General features: G+C 44.4%; 1 protein-coding gene, 4 non-coding genes and 2 pseudogenes across 4 annotated transcripts; all 7 read right to left on the bottom strand.

Moving 5' to 3' along the window:
• The window catches only part of LOC143768002 (uncharacterized), a 579,067-nt gene that overhangs the window by 233,344 nt on the left and 324,500 nt on the right, over positions 1-21,223 (bottom strand).
• On the bottom strand, positions 4,346-4,545 carry LOC143770720 (U2 spliceosomal RNA). The gene has a single exon (XR_013214714.1). It is a non-coding gene; the product is annotated as a U2 spliceosomal RNA (small nuclear RNA).
• LOC143771084 (U2 spliceosomal RNA) lies at positions 6,871-7,064 on the bottom strand. The gene has a single exon (XR_013214980.1). It is a non-coding gene; the product is annotated as a U2 spliceosomal RNA (small nuclear RNA).
• On the bottom strand, positions 8,054-8,247 carry LOC143771099 (U2 spliceosomal RNA). The gene has a single exon (XR_013214994.1). It is a non-coding gene; the product is annotated as a U2 spliceosomal RNA (small nuclear RNA).
• On the bottom strand, positions 9,237-9,430 carry LOC143771098 (U2 spliceosomal RNA). Its single transcript, XR_013214993.1, has one exon. It is a non-coding gene; the product is annotated as a U2 spliceosomal RNA (small nuclear RNA).
• On the bottom strand, positions 10,416-10,616 carry LOC143770737 (U2 spliceosomal RNA; annotated as a pseudogene).
• On the bottom strand, positions 16,801-17,001 carry LOC143770735 (U2 spliceosomal RNA; annotated as a pseudogene).

Genomic DNA, 21,223 nt, shown 5'->3' with positions numbered 1-21,223 from the left:
GTGAAATGGGCCTCCAATTTTCCAGTTTTGTTCTATCGCCTTTTTTGAAAATGAGGGTGATTATGCTTTTTCGCCATGAGTACGGTAAAGAGTCGGCCATAAAGGCTTCACTAACCACCTGTAAGAAATCATTTTTAATAATATCCCAAAAACAAATATAAAATTCAATAGGGAGGCCGTCTGATCCAGGAGCCTTGCCGTTAGCAAAGCTCTTTAAGGCAGTTTCAACTTCAGATGTTGAAACATCGCTTTCTAAAAACTCCTGGTCCTCCTTATTTAAAAACTGAGATAAAACATTAAGATTTCCATTAAAAGAGGTCTCGTCAATATTTTTTTTACTAAAAAGATCATCATAAAAATTAAAGGTTTTCTCTAAAATACCCCCAGTGGAAGTCTCTCCTTCCAATTCCACAATCACTTGTTTTTTGTCATTGACTTTTTTAAAGAAAAACCTTGAGCATGACTCACCCTCTTCTAAATATTTTACACGAGCATTAAAAATTACCTCTTTCCCCTTACATTCCAGGAATTTATGGATTTCAATTTGAATTTTTGCCATCTCGCCATCCACCCCAGGCACTCCCCACTTCTTAAGCCTATGGAGAGTCTGCAGCCTGACATTAAAATCTCTAAAACATTTCCTTTTTTCACGTGCCTTTCTTTTGCCAACTTTGATAAAAAACTCTTTTATACGAGTTTTAACACACTCCCACCACCCCAGCATACTCTGTTTTGGGTGTTTCCGCCCCCTCCATATTTTATATTTGGCTATAAAGTCTGCCCTTACCAACTCATCTTCTAGAAGGAGTGTATTCAGTTTCCACATACCTTTACCTACATTAGCATCCCCAGGAACCTGCAGGTTGGTATGTAGTAATACATGGTCAGAAAAGATGTTTTCCATCAGCCCTGCGTTACTGGATTTAAAAACATCATTAGAACAGAAAATAAAATCAATACGGGAAGACAGCCCTCTACCCTTCCACGTGTATCCTGGGTCAGAAGGGTGGGACTTCCTCCATACATCTAATAATTTAAGGTCTGTCAATAGGTGTTTTAACAGACTAGACGTTTTGTCTGTTCTTCCAACACCATCACCACCACTCCGCCCCTCTCCCAACATGACACAATTAAAATCCCCTCCCACTATTATTGGAGATGGACCTGTTAAAAACAAAGATATGTCATTAAAAAGGGAGGCACGTTCATTTTTCTCTGGGGATGCATAAATATTCATAAAACGACATGTAAAACCATTTAAAACAACGTGGATTAATAAGGCACGACCTGGAATGATTTCAGTGACAGATAAAATATTCACATTTTGACCTTTGAATAAAATCCCAACCCCGGCAGCTTTATTTTCATTCGACCCTGACCAGACAGAGGGTCCTGCTGTCCAGTCTTTAATTAGGTTGGGATATGATAGTGCATGATCAATACCACACTCCTGCAGGAAAAAGACCTCAAAACTCAAAGTCATTAGCCATGCAAACAAAGCAGCCCTCCTAGTTGGGCTCTTTAGGCTTCTCACATTCAGTGAGGCAATACGGATGTCTGCCATGTTAAGTCTTTTTTACGATTCTTGGCTCTCCGAATCAGACTCATTAAACTGTGATATTGCAGGTGATAAAGTGGCCACAGTCAGTAAACTGGCAGTATCATCGGAGTCTGTGTATTCCTCTATCTGATTAGTCCCTTCTGGGCTGAGAATACTCTGTGAGGAAACAGCCAGAAAGATTTTACGGGATGACTCAGGATGGCACTCCTCCTCCCGAGTCTCCTCACGGCTCCTCTTACCACTGACACTGACATCCATCTGGTCCGCAAGGTTCTCTCCAGGCTCTGCAGCTTGTGGAATGTCCATACCCCCATCAGGGCCAGATGTATCCCCAGGAACAGGGTGACCAGCAGGTCCGGCTCCAGGATCAGCAGTTGATTCATGGCCTCCATCCTTCAAACAGGCATCAGGACGTCCCTCTGGATTGGCATCAGGTTGGGCCTCCGGACAGGTTTCAGGGCAGGCATCCAATCTACCGTCAGTATGGTCATCAGCAGGGACCTCTGGATGGGCATCAGGAATGGCACCAACCGCTCTGGATACACGCCTCTTTTTTTGATCTTTCTCATATCTCTGAGGAAGTGCCCCCTCCCCGCCAGGCGGAACCTGGACACCTGCAGGAGTAGGCACGGGTACCACTACGGCTGTGGGAGCCGAGTCATTAGACTTGGGTACCGTCCGAGCTTCAACTGAGTCAAACCGCATATGACCCGCAGTGATGTCCGCAAAGCTCACACCGGCGACTACTGAGCTTGCTCTGCTGGCATCAGCAGGGACCCCCGCGGAACTAGCCGCAGATGCCCTAGAGCCACCATGAGACCTTGTCCGCAGTGGACAATTGCTAAACAGGTGATCAGCCTGTCCGCAACTACTGCAGGTCTTTTCGTTTTTGCAGTCCTTTGAGGCATGACCCCATTTACCACAATTGTGGCACTGACTCATCCGCTCATTTTTACAGTCACTCTGCATGTGACCGAAATCGCCACACTTTCGACATCTGAACGGCTGCCCATTGTAAAACAGATAGCCATGGTCTCTCCCCAGCACCACTGTGGAGGGGGGGTGCATAAGGCCTTCTACACCCATAGGGTCAGGTCTGAAACGTACCATAAAACGTCGTTTCCCGTTCCAGAAACCGCTTCTCCCTTTGACGTTCCCCGTGAACCTGACAGACGTGCAATATCTGTTCAGGAACAGTTCAATATCCTCTCGGGCCACATGAGGATTGAACATATGTACCACGAGGGGTACGTCAAGCTCGCCATACAGAGCAGTGAAAACCACTCCTTCCAACAGCTTGTTGAAACGCTCGCCCTTAACTCGCTCGTAAAGGTTTTGGCAGGCAATCTTGGTTGCCAGAGTTAAGACATACGAGTTCTGCCCCTTCTCCTGCAGGCAGTAGATGTCGCTCTCCTTTACTCCCAATAGATTCCTCAGAATCTGTACGTAGAACTCTCGAGGGTTATCATAACCGACATGTGTTACCGGAACCTCGACCTTAATCGAGTTCCTTATCTGGCCGGCGCCAGATGAAAATTGCCACTCACATGGCATCGCAGCAGGCTTGGCTCAGGCTTACCGTCACGACGGGCTCGGCCTTTCGCCGGGGGATCGCACCTCGTTGCCTGGGGACTAATCCAGCTCTCTAATAGCAGCAGGGGGGTGAAGTCCCACCATAAGTGAGACAATCCCCCCAGGCCAAAGAGCCGGGTACCCCAGGCACCTTCCAGCCAAGACCAAGGCAGCAACTATATGGTCACTACACCTGATCTTAGCCGTGAGGCCGAGAAGCGATACTGGAAATGCTTTGCCGCATGGGCCGCACCAAGGCCTACAACCGACACCCATGGTGGAGACATAGCCAAAGATTGCCGCAGGGAAGACATTTTCAGAAACTCTGGGTGTATTCCCAATGACAGCTCTGGTGTGGCTGTGTGGGGGGGGGGGGGGTAGGTGGGTGTGTGTCTGTGTGTGTGTCTCTGTGTGTGATCGTTCACGCTGCGCACAACGCGCTTTGAATCTGCATAACTCCGCCTACTTTGACACACCCACCACTCCCATTGTGACTGCACGTGAAGGTTCCGTGCTAAGATTCTATCCACTGCAGGCAGCGCACCAGGTTGGTCAAAGGCATTAGAATACTCCTCCTCCTCACACAGGTGCAGATGGACAAGACAAGCAGATTCGAGAGCAGCACAGACACCAGTTTTCCTTTTTTTTCAAATACATATCATATCTACACCGCATTTGAAAGTCGGTGGTCTGGTCCACAAAAGGGAAACAATGCTTTCCAAAAGAATTCATGCATGCGGTGGTCACAAATGTGCTATGTATGGCAGAAGTACTCATTGGATACTTCAATTTAAATACCAAGTGCTGACAGCAGGCAGGCAGGCAGGCAGGCAGGCAGGCAGGCGCCTAATTTTGTAGATGGCACAATATATTATCAACACTGTAACAAAGGCCTAATTCAGGCCTACCTACATCTTCACACACCTGTTGCAACCTACAAAGACTGATTGATTAATTGATTGATTGATTGCTTGCATATTGGATGCAATACAATGCTTGACATACCTAGGTGAAAGCAAGGCACGGCACGGCACGGCACGGCACGGCACGGCACACAAAATGTTGCAATTGGCCAGGAGAAATCAAGCAAAACGTTACATTTGGCATGAGAAATGTGCTTTTTTGACCCTGAAACAAATTCCCATAAAGGGTTAAAGGACAACTTGCTCGTGCTGATTTCAATTCATTCTGTTTTTAGAAACCGGATCAGAGAAGATGTGCACTGTTCCCGGAAAGTCTGCAAGAACGGGTCAATGCGTGGAGTGGACAGAGCAAGCTCCTAGTCCATCTCCCGGTTCCAAAAAGCCATTTAATATGTGGTCCCCACATAGGGGACGTATCAGATATTAAACTGACAAGAACAGATTTTTTTTTTTTTTTTAGTTTCATCAGTGTCATAACTCAAAATAAAACTAATCGTATTAAACGATATTAAACATGAGTTTGACTCATCATCTTGAAACCATTTCTTAAAAATAAAACAAATTACAAAACAATAAGAACACAAAACAACAAAAATTCCTCAAGTAAAATATTTGTGATAAACAAACAATAACTCTATAGCTCTATATATGAAACCTAAACATTTTCAAGTATAATACACCACCAAACTTCATCACAAAAAATAACAACTACATTTTCCTTTACTCCTTTTTCTTCGTCTTTTTCCAAACATTCTCTTTTAACTCTACATTGGAAGACATTAGAGCTGACTCAAACTCTTCCCAGCTTTCAAAACTAAAAGACGTAAAATTTTTAACTTCCTCTTCCTTCTCTATGCTCACATTCTCCACACTTTGTTCTTTCTTCATTTTTTCCTCTTTCTTCTTTTTTAAGTCCACCTTCTTAACCTTTTTAGGGTCCTTCAAAACCTCTTTCTGTTCCATCTTCATTTTTTCCTCTTTCTTCTTTTTTAAGTCCGCCATCTTTTTTCCCGCCATTTCCTTCACAGACGTTTCAATTTTTCCTTCATCAAATATATTTTCCTCCAACTTTTCCTTAACTTTTTCTACATACAAAAAGCCAACCTTTCCATTCACCATTATTTTTCCCGTCTTTATCTCTTCATTTTCACTCTTCCACCATAGAAATCTCCGCTTACCGTTCCAAACTCCAATGTTATTAACATAGTCCTTGTGAAAACTCACCATCCCGTAGCCTCTTTTCAAATACTCCAATACCTCTCTCATTTCCACATAAGGATCATCCATCTGAACAATCAATTTCTTTGGTTCTCCCAAAAATAACGCCTTCACACTGAAAATATCTGAATATTTTTCTCTCCAATTGTCCAAAAAACAAAAGCACTTATCTTCCGACTTTAAAGTAACATCAAAAATTCTCTTCACCTTAATTTCCTGCATGCACAGAATGTCCATTCTTCCAACCGATCCGTACTTCTCCAATAAGTCCAAAATCTTCTGCTCGTCCAAAAGATCATCCAACGAAAACTTCTTAACGAAAAATCTCAGACAATTCTTCTTCCTGAAAAGGCCCATCTCAAAAGTCCTTATGACTGCCCCCCACAGCTATGTGTGGTGACAGGGGTGATCGCCTCTCGTTGCCCAGGGACTAATCCGACTCCCCAATAGCAGCAGGGGGGTGAAGCCACACTGTTAAATGCAGCGATCCCCCCAGGCCAAGGAGCCGGGTACCCTGGGCACCTCAGGCCAGACCAAGTGCAACAACAATCAAGCCACTACACTTGATCTTAGCCATGAGGCCGAGAAGCGATACTGAGCACGCTGTGCCACGTGAGCCGCACCAAGGCCTACAACCGACACCCATTGTGGAGACCTAGCAAAAGATTGCGGCAGGGAAGACATTTTCAGAAACTCTGGGTGTATTCTCAATGACAGTTCTGGTGTGGGTGTGTGGGGGGGTAGGTGGCTGTGTGGGGGGGTAGGTGGCTGTGTGGGGGGGTAGGTAGGTGGGTGGGTGTGTGTCTGTGTGTGTTCGTTGAAGCGGTGCAGAACGCGTTTTGAATCTGCATAACTACGCCTACCTACTTTGACCACACCCTCCAGCCCCATTGTGACAGCACATGAATGTTTCGGGCTAAGATTCTATCTACTGCAGGCAGCGCACCTGGTTGGTGAAAAAGCATTAGAATACTCCTCACACAGGTGTAGATGAACAAGACAAGCAAGCATATTGAAGAAGATCAGCACAGGCACCATTGTAACTTATTTCTTTTTTTTTTTTTTAAAAAATGCATATAATACACCACATTGAAAAGTCGGTGGTCCACAAGAGGGAGACAATGTTTCCAAAAAGAATTCATGCGGTCGGTCACAAAAATGCAGTAGGTAGGTATGGCAGAACTACTCCTTGGATACTTCAATTGAAACGCCACCAAGTACTGACAGCAGCAGGGGCCTAATTTGGTAGATGGCACAGTCTATTTGCAACACTGTTACAAAGGCAGGCCTAATACAGGCCTACATCTTAGCACACCTGTTGCAGCAACCAGTAAAGACAAATCGATTGATTGATTGATTGATTGATTGATTGCAATGCAATGTGTGACATACATAGGGGAAAGCAGCAAGGCCAGGCCAGACCAGGCAAGGCACACCAAATGTTGCAATTGGCCAGGAGAAATCAAGCAAAACGTTACATTTGGCATGAGAAATGTGCTTTTTTGACCCTGAAACGAATTCCCATAAAGGGTTAAAGGACAACTTGCTCGTGCTGGCTGATTTCAATTCATTCTGTTTTTAGAAACCGGATCAGAGAAAGTTTGCACTGGTCCCGGAGATACTGCAGTAACGGGTCAATGCGTGGAGTGGACAGAGCAAGCTCCAAGTCCAGCTCCCCGTTCCAAAAAGCCATTTAATATGTGGTCCCCACATAGGGGACGTATCAGATATTAAACTGACAAGAACAGATACTACACTACATCTTAGCCGTGAGGAGGCCGAGAAGCGATACTGGAAATGCTTTGCCGCATGGGCCGCACCAAGGCCTACAACCGACACCCATGGTGGAGACATAGCCAAAGATTGCCGCAGGGAAGACATTTTCAGAAACTCTGGGTGTATTCCCAATGACAGCTCTGGTGTGGCTGTGTGGGGGGGGGGGGGGTAGGTGGGTGTGTGTCTGTGTGTGTGTCTCTGTGTGTGATCGTTCACGCTGCGCACAACGCGCTTTGAATCTGCATAACTCCGCCTACTTTGACACACCCACCACTCCCATTGTGACTGCACGTGAAGGTTCCGTGCTAAGATTCTATCCACTGCAGGCAGCGCACCAGGTTGGTCAAAGGCATTAGAATACTCCTCCTCCTCACACAGGTGCAGATGGACAAGACAAGCAGATTCGAGAGCAGCACAGACACCAGTTTTCCTTTTTTTTCAAATACATATCATATCTACACCGCATTTGAAAGTCGGTGGTCTGGTCCACAAAAGGGAAACAATGCTTTCCAAAAGAATTCATGCATGCGGTGGTCACAAATGTGCTATGTATGGCAGAAGTACTCATTGGATACTTCAATTTAAATACCAAGTGCTGACAGCAGGCAGGCAGGCAGGCAGGCAGGCAGGCAGGCGCCTAATTTTGTAGATGGCACAATATATTATCAACACTGTAACAAAGGCCTAATTCAGGCCTACCTACATCTTCACACACCTGTTGCAACCTACAAAGACTGATTGATTAATTGATTGATTGATTGCTTGCATATTGGATGCAATACAATGCTTGACATACCTAGGTGAAAGCAAGGCACGGCACGGCACGGCACGGCACGGCACGGCACACAAAATGTTGCAATTGGCCAGGAGAAATCAAGCAAAACGTTACATTTGGCATGAGAAATGTGCTTTTTTGACCCTGAAACAAATTCCCATAAAGGGTTAAAGGACAACTTGCTCGTGCTGATTTCAATTCATTCTGTTTTTAGAAACCGGATCAGAGAAGATGTGCACTGTTCCCGGAAAGTCTGCAAGAACGGGTCAATGCGTGGAGTGGACAGAGCAAGCTCCTAGTCCATCTCCCGGTTCCAAAAAGCCATTTAATATGTGGTCCCCACATAGGGGACGTATCAGATATTAAACTGACAAGAACAGATACTACACTACATCTTAGCCGTGAGGAGGCCGAGAAGCGATACTGGAAATGCTTTGCCGCATGGGCCGCACCAAGGCCTACAACCGACACCCATGGTGGAGACATAGCCAAAGATTGCCGCAGGGAAGACATTTTCAGAAACTCTGGGTGTATTCCCAATGACAGCTCTGGTGTGGCTGTGTGGGGGGGGGGGGGTAGGTGGGTGTGTGTCTGTGTGTGTGTCTCTGTGTGTGATCGTTCACGCTGCGCACAACGCGCTTTGAATCTGCATAACTCCGCCTACTTTGACACACCCACCACTCCCATTGTGACTGCACGTGAAGGTTCCGTGCTAAGATTCTATCCACTGCAGGCAGCGCACCAGGTTGGTCAAAGGCATTAGAATACTCCTCCTCCTCACACAGGTGCAGATGGACAAGACAAGCAGATTCGAGAGCAGCACAGACACCAGTTTTCCTTTTTTTTCAAATACATATCATATCTACACCGCATTTGAAAGTCGGTGGTCTGGTCCACAAAAGGGAAACAATGCTTTCCAAAAGAATTCATGCATGCGGTGGTCACAAATGTGCTATGTATGGCAGAAGTACTCATTGGATACTTCAATTTAAATACCAAGTGCTGACAGCAGGCAGGCAGGCAGGCAGGCAGGCAGGCAGGCAGGCGGGCGCCTAATTTTGTAGATGGCACAATATATTATCAACACTGTAACAAAGGCCTAATTCAGGCCTACCTACATCTTCACACACCTGTTGCAACCTACAAAGACTGATTGATTGATTAATTGATTGATTGATTGATTGCTTGCATATTGGATGCAATACAATGCTTGACATACCTAGGTGAAAGCAAGGCACGGCACGGCACGGCACACAAAATGTTGCAATTGGCCAGGAGAAATCAAGCAAAACGTTACATTTGGCATGAGAAATGTGCTTTTTTGACCCTGAAACAAATTCCCATAAAGGGTTAAAGGACAACTTGCTCGTGCTGATTTCAATTCATTCTGTTTTTAGAAACCGGATCAGAGAAGATGTGCACTGTTCCCGGAAAGTCTGCAAGAACGGGTCAATGCGTGGAGTGGACAGAGCAAGCTCCTAGTCCATCTCCCGGTTCCAAAAAGCCATTTAATATGTGGTCCCCACATAGGGGACGTATCAGATATTAAACTGACAAGAACAGATACTACACTACATCTTAGCCGTGAGGAGGCCGAGAAGCGATACTGGAAACACTTTGCCGCGTGGGCCGCACCAAGGCCTACAACCGACACCCATGGTGGAGACATAGCCAAAGATTGCCGCAGGGAAGACATTTTCAGAAACTCTGGGTGTATTCCCAATGACAGCTCTGGTGTGGGTGTGTGGGGGGGGGGGGGTAGGTGGGTGTGTGTCTGTGTGTGTGTCTCTGTGTGTGATCGTTCACGCTGCGCACAACGCGCTTTGAATCTGCATAACTCCGCCTACTTTGACACACCCACCACTCCCATTGTGACTGCACGTGAAGGTTCCGTGCTAAGATTCTATCCACTGCAGGCAGCGCACCAGGTTGGTCAAAGGCATTAGAATACTCCTCCTCCTCACACAGGTGCAGATGGACAAGACAAGCAGATTCGAGAGCAGCACAGACACCAGTTTTCCTTTTTTTTCAAATACATATCATATCTACACCGCATTTGAAAGTCGGTGGTCTGGTCCACAAAAGGGAAACAATGCTTTCCAAAAGAATTCATGCATGCGGTGGTCACAAATGTGCTATGTATGGCAGAAGTACTCATTGGATACTTCAATTTAAATACCAAGTGCTGACAGCAGGCAGGCAGGCAGGCAGGCAGGCAGGCAGGCGGGCGCCTAATTTTGTAGATGGCACAATATATTATCAACACTGTAACAAAGGCCTAATTCAGGCCTACCTACATCTTCACACACCTGTTGCAACCTACAAAGACTGATTGATTGATTAATTGATTGATTGATTGATTGCTTGCATATTGGATGCAATACAATGCTTGACATACCTAGGTGAAAGCAAGGCACGGCACGGCACGGCACACAAAATGTTGCAATTGGCCAGGAGAAATCAAGCAAAACGTTACATTTGGCATGAGAAATGTGCTTTTTTGACCCTGAAACAAATTCCCATAAAGGGTTAAAGGACAACTTGCTCGTGCTGATTTCAATTCATTCTGTTTTTAGAAACCGGATCAGAGAAGATGTGCACTGTTCCCGGAAAGTCTGCAAGAACGGGTCAATGCGTGGAGTGGACAGAGCAAGCTCCTAGTCCATCTCCCGGTTCCAAAAAGCCATTTAATATGTGGTCCCCACATAGGGGACGTATCAGATATTAAACTGACAAGAACAGATAAGGTTTCAACAAAATTTTATTTAGTCATAAGACATAGAACAAGAAAATTTGAAACCTTTTGTGCAAAAGAAACATAAAAAATTACAATAATAAAATACAACAACATGAAACAACTTAATATAAAACAGTATTCCACATATAAAAACACCATCTACGATTCGCTTCTTTCTTCCCCACATCTTTAACATCCTTTAAAAAATAAATAAACATTTCACTAAAAGCCAATTTAATACAATCATTAACAGAGATAAAATCACGGTTAAAAAGTAGAATGTTTCTCACTTTCCAGATTGCATTTTTGGCACAGTTTATTATACACCAGCATATTTTGAACTGGTGTGTAGTGGGGCAATTAAAAAGTCCATATAAAACATACTCATAGCTAAAATCTTTAAGACCACATACCCATTTTAAAAGTATCCCAAATCTCCCCCAAAGTTCTTGTGCAAAACAGCAGTTCCAAAAAAGGTGTAAAACAGTCTCATCCTCTCGGCAAGAGTCTCTTGGGCACTTTGCCCGCGCCGCCAGGCCTCTCCTATGCTGGAAGTCTCTGGTTGGGAGGCACTGGCGGGCAGCCATCCATGCAAGGTCTTTGTGAATGTTGGCCAAGAATTTCCCAAAGACGTTCCTCCACACACGCTTGGATCTACTCCATGAGAAGTTGCTCACAGGGGACACTCCTTCTTCTCTTCTCAGATGAACCATCAATTTTCTTCTGTCCAGAAGGAGATCGGCATCCAAGTCCTTTAATTTATGAGTCCTTATCACCTTTTCTAAAACAATAAAATGCTTGGGCGGGCATAATAAAATGGGTGCTGATAAACATGGTCTGAACCATTTTTTAAAAATAAAACCACAAGTATATTTTAAAAACAGACTAAAAGTAGAATTAGTGTTAAAAACTTTAAAACAAAAACAAAAGAAATTTACATACAAATACAGATGCAAGTCAGGGACATCTTTTCCTCCATTTTGTTGTTTTTTATACATCTCCGTTCGCCTCAGCTTTTCCATTTTTGATCCCCAAATGAACATAAAGATACATCGAGTTAGTTTTTTTAGCATCAACTCAGAAGGGGGATATACCATGGCAATATAAAGCATCATTGGCAACAAAACAGATTTAATGATTAAAATTTTTCCCTCAATTGACAAGCTTCTCAAATTCCAGAAGGAGAGTTTTTTCACTATTTTATGTTGTACCTCCTCCCAGCTCACGTGTCCATCATTTTTAGCGTCAAATACAATTCCCAAGATTTTAACATTGTCGTGCTTCAATTTCACTGCTGGTAGGTCATTTGTATCCCAGGAACCCAAAATCAAACATTCAGTTTTATTAAAATTCATTTTAAAACCTGAAGCCTGACTAAAAAAATTGGTGCACATTACCACTCTCCGAAGTGAAGCAGGGTCTGTACAGATGGCAGTAACATCATCCATGTAGGCAAATACTTTGACTTGGGCCCCTCCTCCACCCGGAATAGGAACCCCTCGGACCACTTTGTCTCTCCGGATCATACACAGCAGGGGTTCCATAGCACAAATAAAAAGAATTGGGGATAATGGACACCCCTGCTTCACTCCGGATTCCAACGGGATAAAATCTGTTAAAAAGCCATTGACAGAAATTTGAGAAAACACATTATTATATAAAATCATAATACGAGATAAAAACATGTCGGGGATCGCCATTTGTTTTAAAACTTTAAAAAGATACTCATGCGAGACCCTGTCAAACGCCTTTTCAAAGTCCAGCGCCAACAGGGCCAGGCTCTGACTTCTATCCCTAGAGTACCATATTACATCTCTGATCACATTTAAAATCTCAGCAATATTCCTCCCTGGTACTCCACATACTTGTTCGGGTTGTATCAGTTTATTAATAACAGTTTTAAAACGACAAGCAATAATTTTGGCTAAAACTTTATAATCCATGTTGAGGAGGGTGATAGGCCTCCAATTCTTGAGGTCATCACGAGCGCCCTTTTTCTTATAAATTAAGGACACTATCCCCCTCCTCCATGACTTCGGCAGCTCTGAACACATAAAAACCTCTTTAAAAAGTGCTAAAAGATCCTCCTTTAAAACATCCCAAAAAGTCAAATAAAATTCAACAGGTAGACCATCTGCTCCTGGGGCTTTCCCTTTTGAAAAACTTTTAAAAACACTAAAAAGTTCTTCCATGCTGACATCATCTATTAAAAACCCCTGGTCTACAGAACTTAACTTAAAATCTAGGATATTAAGAGCATCTTGTAAAAACACATTATTTACACTTTTTTTACTAAAAAGGTCTCTATAAAAATTAAAAGCCACCTTCTTCATACCTTCCACAGTTGTTTCTCCATCAAGACAGGTGATCGTCTCCTTTTTCTCCATCACTTTTTTAAAAAAGAAACGTGTACACTTCTCACCTTCTTCTAAATGTTTCACTTTGGAATTAAAAATTATTTCTTTACCTTTTTGATCTAGGCACAATTGTATTTCAGTTTTTAGGCTTGCAATATCATCTTCCACCTCTAGTCCTATCTCTTTAAATTTATGGAGAGTTTGCAGTCTCATATTTAAATTTACATAAATCTGCTTTTTCAGCCGCGCCTTCCTCTTTCCAGCCCTGATAAAAAAAAACCTTATTTTATCTTTGATCACTTCCCACCAGGATAGGATTTTAATATATGGAGGCCTTAGCTGTCTCCATTCCTGGTAGGCGTTACAGAAGTCTGACCTCACCTGAGGGTCTTCCAGCAAATGGACTCCCAGGCGCCATAAACCTCTATTTATCCTCAGCTCTCCTTGATACTCTATCTTTAAGCTTAAAATTTTATGATCAGAGAATAAATTAGGCATTAAAACAAATTGTACAGGGCTAAAATCCTCAGATAAAAACATAAAATCGATCCTGGAAGCCACTCCCCGACCGGACCATGTAAATCCTGGGTCCGTCGGCGAAAGCGACCTCCAGGCATCGCATAACTTAAAATCAGTCTGCAAGCTATTTAGTAAAAAACACGACTTATCTATCTTACGGATTGGGTCACCCCCTCCTCGGCGCTCATTCACATTCAGGCAATTAAAATCCCCGGCTATTAAGAGAGGAGATGACCCTACACAGAAAACCGGTAAAATTTCAAACAAACGTATACGCTCCTGTTTATCTGGTGGAGCGTACACATTAATGACACGGAAATTAAAATTATTAAAACACAAATGTACTAGGATAGCTCTGCCGGGTACAATCTCAGTAACAGAGGAGATGATGATGTTATTACCTCGGCAGAGCAGACCCACACCAGCAGACTTGTTCTCGTTTGAGCCCGACCATACAGAGGGCCCTAGTTTCCAGTCCTTTTTTATCTCGTTATACCGGATTCCATGCTGCAGACCACACTCCTGTAAAAAACATATGTCAAAGTCTAATGTTTCAAAAAAATCAAAAAGAGCAGCCCTGCGGACAGGGCTCTTTAGAGATCTCACATTAAGTGAGAGACACCTCATGGATGGCATTTATGTCATGGGGGAGGAGAGCTATCCTCAATGGTTTCCATGTAATCATCAATCACTTCTGGCAGTGAAGGAAGAGAGTCAATGTTCTGGGGATCCGAGGAACCAGGCAGTGGATACCCAGAAGAGTCCGTGTTCAGCCACATGTCTCCGCTGGGAAAACACACATCCGGAGATTCTGGATTGGCCTCCAGAAGAGTATCCCCCCGCAGCTTCTTTCCAGACGGCTCAGACAGCTCACTCGTGCAGTCGTCCTCTGTGATAGCTACATGGCCTCTTACTTCCTGGGGGACCTCCAGATCTGACACGATGACCGTATCCACACCATCACCTGTAGGAGAAAAAACTGTGGTCTGCTGGCTCGAGTCCCTGGGAAAGACTGGGGTCTTCGCCACAGTGCCCCCCACCGCCAACATAGTGGGGGCGCTCTGCTCCAACACACCAGTCTCATTCGAGACCTTCGACACAAGGGTTACCTCCCCAACGGGAGAGTCCCCCTGCTCCAGTCTCTGGGTGGTCCGCCCTCCGCCCTTTTTCCGGGACTTCGACACAGGAGGGCCTCCCTGAGGGCCACCACACTCCTGCTCCGTCCCCACCTTCTCCTCTGCGCCCTTGGCCTTCTCAGCCGCCTCCCCTGCTGTAGGAACAGTGGGACTTGGCTCAGGCCTTACTCCGGTCTCTGGGATATTCAGCACAGCATGGACCGGGACAATAGCTGGTTCCTGCCTTGGCACGGGTCTCTCAGCCGCCTCTGCATACGTACGGACTTTGGTCCTATGTGGGCATCCTCGGAACATATGTCCATCCTCCCCGCATAGGTTACAAGCCTTCTTTTGAGGGCAATCCTTCATTAAGTGTCCGAGTTGGCCACAATTATTGCAGCGGAATGCCCTTCTTTCCACACAATTACCTTGGGTATGCCCCATCTTGCCACAGTTCCTGCAATACATAGGCATACCTGTGTAGAATAAGTAGCCACGGCTCTTCCCAATGGTGATGGTAGAGGGGGGATGCTCTGTTCCTCCAAAGCCCTCAGGATTTTTCTTCAGCCGCACCAGGAATTTCCGCTTGCCACACCAGAAACCAACGGCGTTTTTAACATTCCCTTGAAAGGTTACTTCATCGCAATAGCGACGCAAACAGGTTAAAATGTCCAATACTTCAACAAAAGGATTTGGAAAGAAAACAATCATTTGTACCTCCTCTTGGACGAAAAGCAGGGAGAAGACCAGGCCCTCCAGTTCATCAGCACAGATGTTGTCATTCACCTTTTGGACCAACTGCTGACAACAACCATGGCTCCTAAAGGTAATAGTATAAGTACCTTTCTGCTCATTGTCCTGAAAACAGAAGATGTCCTCTCTGCCGAACTCCAGGATCCCAAGAAGGACGGTGTTGCAAACGTAGCGGATTTCTTTCTCCTTCCTGTATCTCTCCAAGACCTCGATACGGACCGTGTTCCTCATCCGGGGTTCTCCCGATGCAAAGGTAAGTGCAGCCGGCATCCTTCCGAAAAAGAACTCCAGCTGTAAACACACAAAAAAAGGCTAGCGCCCTTTTAAGGCGATCGCAACTCGTTGCTCCGGACTAATCCTCTCTCCCTATAGCAGCAGGGGGGTGAAGCCCCTCCGAAGAGGAGCGATCCCCCCAGGCCGAGAGAGAGGGTACCGAAAGCACCCGACCTGACTACAATCTCTCAGTTAGACTGATTGATCGCAGCCATGAGGCCGAGAAGCGATACTGGAAACACTTTGCCGCGTGGGCCGCACTAAGGCCTACAACCGACACCCGTGGTGGAGACATAGCCAAAGATTGCCGCAGGGAAGACATTTTCAGAAACTCTGGGTGTATTCCCAATGACAGCTCTGGTGTGGGTGTGTGGGGGGGGGGGGGGTAGGTGGGTGTGTGTCTGTGTGTGTGTCTCTGTGTGTGATCGTTCACGCTGCGCACAACGCGCTTTGAATCTGCATAACTCCGCCTACTTTGACACACCCACCACTCCCATTGTGACTGCACGTGAAGGTTCCGTGCTAAGATTCTATCCACTGCAGGCAGCGCACCAGGTTGGTCAAAGGCATTAGAATACTCCTCCTCCTCACACAGGTGCAGATGGACAAGACAAGCAGATTCGAGAGCAGCACAGACACCAGTTTTCCTTTTTTTTCAAATACATATCATATCTACACCGCATTTGAAAGTCGGTGGTCTGGTCCACAAAAGGGAAACAATGCTTTCCAAAAGAATTCATGCATGCGGTGGTCACAAATGTGCTATGTATGGCAGAAGTACTCATTGGATACTTCAATTTAAATACCAAGTGCTGACAGCAGGCAGGCAGGCAGGCAGGCAGGCAGGCAGGCAGGCGGGCGCCTAATTTTGTAGATGGCACAATATATTATCAACACTGTAACAAAGGCCTAATTCAGGCCTACCTACATCTTCACACACCTGTTGCAACCTACAAAGACTGATTGATTGATTAATTGATTGATTGATTGATTGCTTGCATATTGGATGCAATACAATGCTTGACATACCTAGGTGAAAGCAAGGCACGGCACGGCACGGCACACAAAATGTTGCAATTGGCCAGGAGAAATCAAGCAAAACGTTACATTTGGCATGAGAAATGTGCTTTTTTGACCCTGAAACAAATTCCCATAAAGGGTTAAAGGACAACTTGCTCGTGCTGATTTCAATTCATTCTGTTTTTAGAAACCGGATCAGAGAAGATGTGCACTGTTCCCGGAAAGTCTGCAAGAACGGGTCAATGCGTGGAGTGGACAGAGCAAGCTCCTAGTCCATCTCCCGGTTCCAAAAAGCCATTTAATATGTGGTCCCCACATAGGGGACGTATCAGATATTAAACTGACAAGAACAGATAAGGTTTCAACAAAATTTTATTTAGTCATAAGACATAGAACAAGAAAATTTGAAACCTTTTGTGCAAAAGAAACATAAAAAATTACAATAATAAAATACAACAACATGAAACAACTTAATATAAAACAGTATTCCACATATAAAAACACCATCTACGATTCGCTTCTTTCTTCCCCACATCTTTAACATCCTTTAAAAAATAAATAAACATTTCACTAAAAGCCAATTTAATACAATCATTAACAGAGATAAAATCACGGTTAAAAAGTAGAATGTTTCTCACTTTCCAGATTGCATTTTTGGCACAGTTTATTATACACCAGCATATTTTGAACTGGTGTGTAGTGGGGCAATTAAAAAGTCCATATAAAACATACTCATAGCTAAAATCTTTAAGACCACATACCCATTTTAAAAGTATCCCAAATCTCCCCCAAAGTTCTTGTGCAAAACAGCAGTTCCAAAAAAGGTGTAAAACAGTCTCATCCTCTCGGCAAGAGTCTCTTGGGCACTTTGCCCGCGCCGCCAGGCCTCTCCTATGCTGGAAGTCTCTGGTTGGGAGGCACTGGCGGGCAGCCATCCATGCAAGGTCTTTGTGAATGTTGGCCAAGAATTTCCCAAAGACGTTCCTCCACACACGCTTGGATCTACTCCATGAGAAGTTGCTCACAGGGGACACTCCTTCTTCTCTTCTCAGATGAACCATCAATTTTCTTCTGTCCAGAAGGAGATCGGCATCCAAGTCCTTTAATTTATGAGTCCTTATCACCTTTTCTAAAACAATAAAATGCTTGGGCGGGCATAATAAAATGGGTGCTGATAAACATGGTCTGAACCATTTTTTAAAAATAAAACCACAAGTATATTTTAAAAACAGACTAAAAGTAGAATTAGTGTTAAAAACTTTAAAACAAAAACAAAAGAAATTTACATACAAATACAGATGCAAGTCAGGGACATCTTTTCCTCCATTTTGTTGTTTTTTATACATCTCCGTTCGCCTCAGCTTTTCCATTTTTGATCCCCAAATGAACATAAAGATACATCGAGTTAGTTTTTTTAGCATCAACTCAGAAGGGGGATATACCATGGCAATATAAAGCATCATTGGCAACAAAACAGATTTAATGATTAAAATTTTTCCCTCAATTGACAAGCTTCTCAAATTCCAGAAGGAGAGTTTTTTCACTATTTTATGTTGTACCTCCTCCCAGCTCACGTGTCCATCATTTTTAGCGTCAAATACAATTCCCAAGATTTTAACATTGTCGTGCTTCAATTTCACTGCTGGTAGGTCATTTGTATCCCAGGAACCCAAAATCAAACATTCAGTTTTATTAAAATTCATTTTAAAACCTGAAGCCTGACTAAAAAAATTGGTGCACATTACCACTCTCCGAAGTGAAGCAGGGTCTGTACAGATGGCAGTAACATCATCCATGTAGGCAAATACTTTGACTTGGGCCCCTCCTCCACCCGGAATAGGAACCCCTCGGACCACTTTGTCTCTCCGGATCATACACAGCAGGGGTTCCATAGCACAAATAAAAAGAATTGGGGATAATGGACACCCCTGCTTCACTCCGGATTCCAACGGGATAAAATCTGTTAAAAAGCCATTGACAGAAATTTGAGAAAACACATTATTATATAAAATCATAATACGAGATAAAAACATGTCGGGGATCGCCATTTGTTTTAAAACTTTAAAAAGATACTCATGCGAGACCCTGTCAAACGCCTTTTCAAAGTCCAGCGCCAACAGGGCCAGGCTCTGACTTCTATCCCTAGAGTACCATATTACATCTCTGATCACATTTAAAATCTCAGCAATATTCCTCCCTGGTACTCCACATACTTGTTCGGGTTGTATCAGTTTATTAATAACAGTTTTAAAACGACAAGCAATAATTTTGGCTAAAACTTTATAATCCATGTTGAGGAGGGTGATAGGCCTCCAATTCTTGAGGTCATCACGAGCGCCCTTTTTCTTATAAATTAAGGACACTATCCCCCTCCTCCATGACTTCGGCAGCTCTGAACACATAAAAACCTCTTTAAAAAGTGCTAAAAGATCCTCCTTTAAAACATCCCAAAAAGTCAAATAAAATTCAACAGGTAGACCATCTGCTCCTGGGGCTTTCCCTTTTGAAAAACTTTTAAAAACACTAAAAAGTTCTTCCATGCTGACATCATCTATTAAAAACCCCTGGTCTACAGAACTTAACTTAAAATCTAGGATATTAAGAGCATCTTGTAAAAACACATTATTTACACTTTTTTTACTAAAAAGGTCTCTATAAAAATTAAAAGCCACCTTCTTCATACCTTCCACAGTTGTTTCTCCATCAAGACAGGTGATCGTCTCCTTTTTCTCCATCACTTTTTTAAAAAAGAAACGTGTACACTTCTCACCTTCTTCTAAATGTTTCACTTTGGAATTAAAAATTATTTCTTTACCTTTTTGATCTAGGCACAATTGTATTTCAGTTTTTAGGCTTGCAATATCATCTTCCACCTCTAGTCCTATCTCTTTAAATTTATGGAGAGTTTGCAGTCTCATATTTAAATTTACATAAATCTGCTTTTTCAGCCGCGCCTTCCTCTTTCCAGCCCTGATAAAAAAAAACCTTATTTTATCTTTGATCACTTCCCACCAGGATAGGATTTTAATATATGGAGGCCTTAGCTGTCTCCATTCCTGGTAGGCGTTACAGAAGTCTGACCTCACCTGAGGGTCTTCCAGCAAATGGACTCCCAGGCGCCATAAACCTCTATTTATCCTCAGCTCTCCTTGATACTCTATCTTTAAGCTTAAAATTTTATGATCAGAGAATAAATTAGGCATTAAAACAAATTGTACAGGGCTAAAATCCTCAGATAAAAACATAAAATCGATCCTGGAAGCCACTCCCCGACCGGACCATGTAAATCCTGGGTCCGTCGGCGAAAGCGACCTCCAGGCATCGCATAACTTAAAATCAGTCTGCAAGCTATTTAGTAAAAAACACGACTTATCTATCTTACGGATTGGGTCACCCCCTCCTCGGCGCTCATTCACATTCAGGCAATTAAAATCCCCGGCTATTAAGAGAGGAGATGACCCTACACAGAAAACCGGTAAAATTTCAAACAAACGTATACGCTCCTGTTTATCTGGTGGAGCGTACACATTAATGACACGGAAATTAAAATTATTAAAACACAAATGTACTAGGATAGCTCTGCCGGGTACAATCTCAGTAACAGAGGAGATGATGATGTTATTACCTCGGCAGAGCAGACCCACACCAGCAGACTTGTTCTCGTTTGAGCCCGACCATACAGAGGGCCCTAGTTTCCAGTCCTTTTTTATCTCGTTATACCGGATTCCATGCTGCAGACCACACTCCTGTAAAAAACATATGTCAAAGTCTAATGTTTCAAAAAAATCAAAAAGAGCAGCCCTGCGGACAGGGCTCTTTAGAGATCTCACATTAAGTGAGAGACACCTCATGGATGGCATTTATGTCATGGGGGAGGAGAGCTATCCTCAATGGTTTCCATGTAATCATCAATCACTTCTGGCAGTGAAGGAAGAGAGTCAATGTTCTGGGGATCCGAGGAACCAGGCAGTGGATACCCAGAAGAGTCCGTGTTCAGCCACATGTCTCCGCTGGGAAAACACACATCCGGAGATTCTGGATTGGCCTCCAGAAGAGTATCCCCCCGCAGCTTCTTTCCAGACGGCTCAGACAGCTCACTCGTGCAGTCGTCCTCTGTGATAGCTACATGGCCTCTTACTTCCTGGGGGACCTCCAGATCTGACACGATGACCGTATCCACACCATCACCTGTAGGAGAAAAAACTGTGGTCTGCTGGCTCGAGTCCCTGGGAAAGACTGGGGTCTTCGCCACAGTGCCCCCCACCGCCAACATAGTGGGGGCGCTCTGCTCCAACACACCAGTCTCATTCGAGACCTTCGACACAAGGGTTACCTCCCCAACGGGAGAGTCCCCCTGCTCCAGTCTCTGGGTGGTCCGCCCTCCGCCCTTTTTCCGGGACTTCGACACAGGAGGGCCTCCCTGAGGGCCACCACACTCCTGCTCCGTCCCCACCTTCTCCTCTGCGCCCTTGGCCTTCTCAGCCGCCTCCCCTGCTGTAGGAACAGTGGGACTTGGCTCAGGCCTTACTCCGGTCTCTGGGATATTCAGCACAGCATGGACCGGGACAATAGCTGGTTCCTGCCTTGGCACGGGTCTCTCAGCCGCCTCTGCATACGTACGGAC

This window comes from Ranitomeya variabilis, chromosome 4 (genome assembly GCF_051348905.1).
Source record: "Ranitomeya variabilis isolate aRanVar5 chromosome 4, aRanVar5.hap1, whole genome shotgun sequence".
NCBI lineage: Eukaryota > Metazoa > Chordata > Amphibia > Anura > Dendrobatidae > Ranitomeya > Ranitomeya variabilis.
The sequence above is the reverse complement of the archived record's forward strand: the minus strand, read 5'-3'. Positions and strand labels throughout refer to the sequence as shown.